Source organism: Polyodon spathula, chromosome 6, assembly GCF_017654505.1.
Source record: "Polyodon spathula isolate WHYD16114869_AA chromosome 6, ASM1765450v1, whole genome shotgun sequence".
Taxonomy (NCBI): domain Eukaryota; kingdom Metazoa; phylum Chordata; class Actinopteri; order Acipenseriformes; family Polyodontidae; genus Polyodon; species Polyodon spathula.
This window is the reverse complement of record NC_054539.1, coordinates 30,204,135-30,211,633: the sequence shown is the minus strand read 5'-3', so window position 1 is coordinate 30,211,633 and position 7,499 is coordinate 30,204,135. Positions and strand designations below refer to the sequence as shown.

General features: G+C 50.3%; 1 pseudogene; it reads right to left on the bottom strand.

The window, feature by feature from the left end:
• Positions 1–1,111: 1,111 nt before the first annotated feature.
• On the bottom strand, positions 1,112–7,164 carry LOC121317666 (annotated as a pseudogene).
• Between the last annotated feature and the right edge of the window lie 335 nt (positions 7,165–7,499).

Sequence of the window (7,499 nt, the reverse complement as noted above, 5' to 3'; positions counted from 1 at the left end):
GGTGATCACACCCTGTACACCACGTGTGGCAGGAAATGGCATTGCAGTGACGTCAGCAGGCAGCCCCAGGCGATGTGGAGCATACTGGCAGCCCCAGGCGATGAGGAGCAACACGTAGCAATCAGGCGATGTTGATCATCATGCACTCAGGCGGAGGTGCTACCTCCTCCAGCAACCTGGGCGAGTGCAGGCAGGGGTTCCTCCCCTGGTGGGCACAGGCATCCTGGGGAGGAAGGGCCCTCGGTCAATACTAAAAACAAAACAAAACACACGGCTACTCAGTCATAAATACAATAACAAACCACTGGCTTTCCCGCTGTCAGAGATATCTTTATATATATTACCATATATATATATATATATTATATATTGTGAGCAGGGTTTTCGGTCCCTCGACAGAGTGGAGCTCGGGGCTTCCCTTACCAAGATCTCGTGACCCTATTCTTCTGTGGTGTGGAGGTTGGCCCTCTTCTCAGCCACTGTGGCCGAGCATTACATACTTTTCTGTGTTCCCGTGCTCCCCTCAGGTGCAGGGGTTGCTGTTTAGGTCACGAAGAACGATTAAAGACGAGTCATCCTGCCCTGGTCCCTCCAATACTGAAGGGAGAGGCAGCTCCTACTTCTCTCCCTCTAGCGGGAGTGGAGACAGCAGCAGCTCCTGCTGCTCTGCTCCTGGCAAAGGCGGCAAGGGCTCCTCCCCTTCTGGCGCCGAAGGCGGCAGGGGCTCCTCCCCTTCTGGCTGCAGCGGGGGAACCAGCAGGCATGCTCTCTCTGCTGGTGGAGGTGGGAGTGGCATCTTTTACATAGTCCTCCCACGGTAGTGGAGGTGGAACCAGCAGGTATTCTCCCTCTGCTGGTGGAGGTGGGAGCAACAAATAGTCCTCCCATGGCGGTGGAGGGGCCACCAGCAGGTATTCTCCCTTTGCTGGTGGGTACCTGGGCTGTGGACGTTCGACCTTCCCCTTCTTGGGCTGTTGACACACGCCTCTTCCCTCTTGGGCTGTGGAAGCACCAACTCCCCCCTTTTGGGCTGTGGATGCACCGACTCCACACTCTTGGGCTGTGGAAGCATGGGCTCCTCTCACTCAGACGCAGGACGTTGAGGCTCCTCTCACAGGATGATCCCACTCAGGCGCAGGATGTTCGGGCTCCTCCCACTCGGGCTGTAGTGGGGGTGGGCACAGCAGGCGTTCCTCTGGTGGGAGAGGGCAATTTGCTGGGAAATGCCCGCACTAGCCACAGATGCAGCAGCAATAATGCACTCCCATACTGCGGAGGAGGGCTTCGCAGCCAACCTCTTCCTCTTCTTCCTGAGGTGGAGAGTGGTAGCAGTCAGGCAATATGTGGCCAACCTCGCCAACTTTAAATTACCACTCCTCCCCCCTAAAGCATGTCAGGCAGACTTGCTGCGGCTCAGGTCAATTAGCTGCCCCTAAGTCAGTTCGCAGACCTCTGTTTTTGCTCCAATTATTGGGCTGTTGCTGCTGCTTCCTCCAGCTCCTCCTTTTCCCTCTTCTTCCTCCCATCCTTCTCTTCCTCACTCAAAAAATTATAATAATAAAAAAAAAAAAAAAACTAAAAAAGCAGTACCCTTCTGCAGTACCACTTCTGGCCTGAGTCCAGGAGGCACTGGTGATCCCACCATACCACCACGTGTGGCAGGAAATGGTGTTGCGGTGACGTCAGACCAGAAGAGGAAGGAACAGACAAAAACAAAGTACAGGAAGAACAACTGCAGTTCAAAGGCACAGCGTGCCATTTATTAAATACAAAAATAAATAAAATATTTAAGCAAAATAAAACAATCAAACAAAACTAATCACAAGCACTAACATTAAGGTGCGGCTGGGGAGTAGCCTTTAATGATCCTTTAAGTTTCTTTTTAAATATCTCCTCTCGCTCCTCACTCGCTCTTGTACTCTCCTCCGTACACCTACCCCGAGCAAGGAGAGCTGCAGGCTTTTTATATAGGTGACCATCTCCCGATTTAGCAACTAACTAATCACTGAATTAATTCGGGAGTTGGTCACCTTCTGCACAGGGTTTTAAATCAGCAACTGGCAGAGGAAGGGCTGCCAATTTCGTCTCTGCCAGAACAAAATAAAAACAAAACAAACGTACGGCTACTCAGTCAAAACAATAACAAAACACATAGGCTTTCGCTGTGATTCAGCCTCCCTGTCATTTATATATATATATATATATATATATATATATATATATATATACAAATAATTATTAACGGGTGGAGTGCAGAGATTGGTTTTGGTGTCAGACAGCCTTTAAAAAAAAAACCTTTTTCTTTTGTCTTTTTTTGTTTATGTATTGTTCGCCACGAAGACGATTACGTGTTCTCACGATCTAATTTGGATTTCAGGCCCCAGCATATATTTCAGCCTTTTTGTTGTGTCTATAAAACACAATAAAATAAACAAATAAACACATAATACATAAAAACAACACAGGGGTGGAGGGGGAGACCCCGTTCTAAAAATAAAACTGACCAGGGCTACTCGCCCTGTTACAAAGGGGTTTGTTGATGTTGTGTGAAATTTAATTACTTTAAATTTAAAAGGAAGTTGATGTGGAAGTAAATAAGGCAATTACTTCACAGAGTAATTTTAAAAGGTCCTTTATTATTTCACACACACACACACACACACACACACACGCAGTTACATACACAGATGCTATACTGCGAATAACGATATCCCTAACGGGACATAACCCAACAAGGTTACATACAAAGATTATATTAATCACAGATCAATACAATCCATGAGACACAACTGAACTAATTCTTACCCTTCCAAGCGGATCGGGAGAGCCCTTCGACCCTGGTAAGAGAAAGCAGCTGTCTCCAAGAAATTACCGAGCAGGACTGCACGCTAATCCTCACGGCTGACTCTCATCAGAGCAGAGGAGAACCCCATCCTTTATAACTTACCAAGTTAGGCTTTTGCATGCGAGAGAGTGATCGGCCCTCTGAATAAACTATTCCTTTCCCTAGAACATTCTAACCAAAACAAGTTATATAAACGTGACAAAAACAAGTTATATAAGATATGGGGTTATTATAGGGCAAGGGCAAAGATGAACTCGAACGCATTTCTAGAACTTTCTAAAACACACTTTTTTTTTATTACAGTTGGGAAAAAAAAAATAAAATTACTTGATATCCCACTATTAAATGTTAATGGGTTATTATTATTTTTTTCAGTTAGGGTTTGCAACCAAAACTACCCATATCTTAAATTATCTATTGTGTTATTTTTCTTGTATCCTGGTGTTGTCTATCTTATCTGACACAGAACAATGTAAAACGATAGGTTGCAGATGCAACCCCGGTTCCCTGAAAGAGAAAATAACCATCAACATATGGGACATTGCCGTCAGGCAGTAGGGATTGGCTGAGCTTTATAGCAAAGTTGCCGAAAGGACTCTGCGCGAGCTGCCGTGTAAGCCCGCCCCTCTGGGAGCTTACTATACGCAACACACAGAGACTCTCTTCCTCTTTTGCTCTTTGGGCCGAAAAGGCTTCCGGAGCGACCTCACGGCTTGATGGTTATTTTCTCTTTCAGGGAACCGGGGTTGCATCTGCAACCTATCGTTCCCTTTCAATTCGGAAATAACCATCAACGTATGGGAAAAGTGTACTCAAGCCGTCGCGAGGGAAGATTCTCGGCAGTAGGACAGACTTACGTCATAACGCAATTGCGTAAGCAATACATCTAGGCATATGCGGAGCTGCGCCTCAGCGTCTATGCTCGTAATGACAACTGTCCTACGGTGGGGTATTAGACACTACATCAGCATCCTGAGGTGCCATAGAGTGTAGTACAGATGCTCCAATTAATGGAGCAGAGGAATCCAGCACGTATAACCTGTAAAACCTCATAAAGGTATGCGGTGTAGCCCAACTGGCTGCCGCGCAAATATATGCCCTGGCGGTGGAAGGCCTGCAGACTCATAGGCTAATTTAATAGCATGCACAATCCAGTGGGAAAGGCGTTGTTTTGACAACGGCTGACCCAAGGTCTTAGAACCATGGCATATGAACAGTTGTTCTGTTTGCCTCACAGTCTTAGTACTGTCAATGTAACACCTCAATGCCCGCACAGGGCAGAGCATGTGTAACCGTTGTTCCTCTGGAGAGGAAAAGGGAGGAGGATGGAACGTCATCAACTCAACCGGCTGGTTCATATGAAACGGAGATATAACCTTTGGCAAAAAGGCTGGATTTGGGCGCATTGATACCCTAGAACCGTCTCCTGCGAAGCGGATACATGAATGATGCACTGACAGTTCATGTAACTCGCTGATGCATTTTGCTGACACTACTGACAGCAAAAACGCGGTTTTCATAGATATGAGCTTCATATCCACTGTGTGGAGAGGCTCAAACGGTGCCTTGGTAAGGGCTTCTAGCACTGCGTCAAGGCTTCATGATGGTAAGTTGGTCATTCTTGGAGGTCACAAGCGTCTTGCGCCTTTAAGGAACTGAGATGCCAAAAAATGGCAACCTGGTGATAATCCGTCAATGCGTACATGGTAGGCTGATATGGCAGCTAAATACACTTTGAGTGTAGAAGGAGATTTCCCTTCATCTAACAGTTTCTGCAGAAACTGTAATTTTACTGCCATAGGGCAAGATATTGGGTCATGGCCCCCCACCAGACACCAATCTTGGAACAACTGCCATTTGTACGTGTACTGCGACCTGGTAGAGGGCGCTCTAGCGCTCTGAATGGTCGAGATCACCGCTGTCGAAAGCCCTAAGGCTGACAGGCTCTCCCATTCAGGGGCCAAGCCCATAGCTGCATGAGCTTGGGGTTCGGGTGCCAAAGCCATCCTTCGGCCTGGGACAATAGGTCTGCTGGCAGGGGAAGCTCCTGCGGTTGACCATGTAGTAACTGTACCACGCTCAGGAACCATACTCTCCGAGGCCACCAAGGAGCGATCAGAATCACAGTCGCTTGCTCTACCCTGACCTTCTCTAAGAGGGCTGGGAGCATCAGAATCGGTGGAAATGCATATAGGAGGACAGGCGGCCAATCGTGAGCCAGTGCGTCGACTCCTAGGGGGCTGTTGGGATCCCTCACCGAGAACCATAGGGGGCAGTGCGTGGTCTCTCGCGAAGCGAAGAGATCTACCTGTGCTCTGCTGAACCATTCCCAGATGCGCTCTACCACCTGAGGGTGGAGATACCATTCTCCTGCAAGAGGGCCTCCTCTGGATAGGAGGTCCGCTGCGTAATTGACTCTGCCCGGTAGGTGAACCGCGCGCAGAAAGGTCAAGCGCGGCTGCGCCCATAGCAACAGCCGTGCCCATAGCAACAGCCGTGCTACCATTCGGTGAAGGCGGGGGGACCATAGGCCGCCCTGGCGGTTGATACATGCCACAACGGTGGTGTTGTCCGACCGCACCAACACTTGCTTGTCTAGAAGCACTGGCAAGAAGTGCCGGATGGCGAGGTCCACTGCTCTGAATTCCAGAGCGTTGATGTGGGCTAACCTCCAGGGTCCTGACCACACTCCGCGGGTCCCTGAGCCTTTCCAGACTGCTCCCCAACCTTGGTTGGAAGCGTCAGTCGTAACCACTTCCTTTCGGAAGATGGGACCCAGGCGAACGCCCTGGCGGATGTTTGCCAGAACTATCCACCAGCGTAGTGCTTCCCAGCAGGTTCAGGATACCTTTGTCTCTTCGCAGATGTAACGCGAAGGCACTGAACCAGGCCAGTAGAGGTCTCTGGTGTAATAAGCCCAAGGGAAGGGCTTGTGAGGCGGCAGCCATCAGCCCTAGCATGCGCTGACACAGCTCCATGCTGATTGTTTCTCTCAACCTGAACAGGGAGAGACACCGTTCCAGCGAGGCAACTCTTTGTGTCGACAGGGTTGCTTCCATGGATACTGAGTCCAGATGCAACCCCACAAACTCGGTCTGTTGGCTTGGCACGAGGCGGCTCTTCTCTGAATTGACCTTCATACCCAGCCGCTGAATATGGTTCGTAACCATCACTGTGTGCTGTGCCAGCTGCTCCTTTGACTGCATGCAGACGAGCCAGTCATCCTGATAGTTCAGTAGTCGGACACCTTGAGCCCGCAAAGGGGCTAAAATGGCATTCATACATTTTGAAAAGGTTTGAGGAGCTAGAGATAGACCAAATGGGAGGACACAAAACTCGTACACCCTGCTCTGGAATGCAAAACGCAGATACTTCCTGTGACCCGGGCAGATGGGAACGTGAAAGTACGCATCTGTCAGGTCCACAGTGGTAAATCAGTTGCCATGTTGGACTGACTGGATGATGTGCCTGTGCGTAAGCATCCTGAACAATAACTGCCGTAGGTATCTGTTCAGTACTCACAGATCTAAAATAGGGTGGAACCCGCCGTCCTTTTTGGGCACTAGGAAGGATTTGGAATAGAACCCCTGGTCAATCAGAGCAGGGTATACTTGTTGAATGGCATGCTTCCTGAGCAGTGCCTGTATCTCCGCATTCAGAGCTGAGGACTAAACCGAGTCCTTCACTGCAGTTATGACCACCCCCCTGAAGGGGGGAGGCTTTAACTGGATCTGAAGGGTGTACTCGGTGGAAATGGTCTTGTGCACCCAGATGTCGTTGGCGCAGTGTTGCCAGAACTGGAGCTGTGGAACAGTGTAGGGGTTGGCTAATAGCTGCCTGGGTGTCTCAGGGCTGCTTTGGCTGCTCACGCTCACAAGGGGCCCGGCCGGAGCCACAAGGACATGACCTGCCACCTCCTCTAGGGCGCCATTCTACGTGCTGCGGTTTTGTAACCCCAAGCCACACTGATAGACATGCGGGGGAGGTCTTACCACCCCGTGGTTGTGCTTGCTGCTGTGGCGGTGCCTTGCGCCCGGGCTATCCCTGGGGCCGCTTCGGCTGGAACTGTTTGCTTGGCCACATCTTGGCCATTTGCTGCGACACCTCTCGTGCCTTGACGGAATGTTGTAGCATCTCCTCTACTGCCAGACCAAACGTGTGTCCGGGATTGATTGGGGCGTTTTCACCAACGCGGCAAACGCAGCGTCCACCGGTGGGAAGGACGCTAGGCCAGCCTTGCTGGCCCCCTGCATAGTAAAGGCCGAAGCCTTGCGAGACGTTGCAGGAGCAGAGACAAAGTCCGGGAATGCTGGGAGCATCCTGGACTGACAGGACTGGGCCGAAGGCGATTCAAACAGATCAATCAATACCCAAGTGGCGGGTTGCTCTGTCAACCACAGACCACATAGGGTTGTCAGTGTCCATCTCCTCGGACTCAGCGTCCTGGTCCGAGTGGTGGGAGGCTACCTCAGCCTCTACACTGTCCCCTTCCAGGATGTCAGAAGCATCTCTGGAGACTGCATCTATATCCCAGTCCTGCTGCGGCTGTATCGGAAGGGAAACATCCGATAGAGGTTGTGGGGGGGCCACTGGTTGGCTGGAGACGGGTCCAGTGGGTTGTTCTGGGGCTCAAGGCACTGCAATAGCCAAAGAC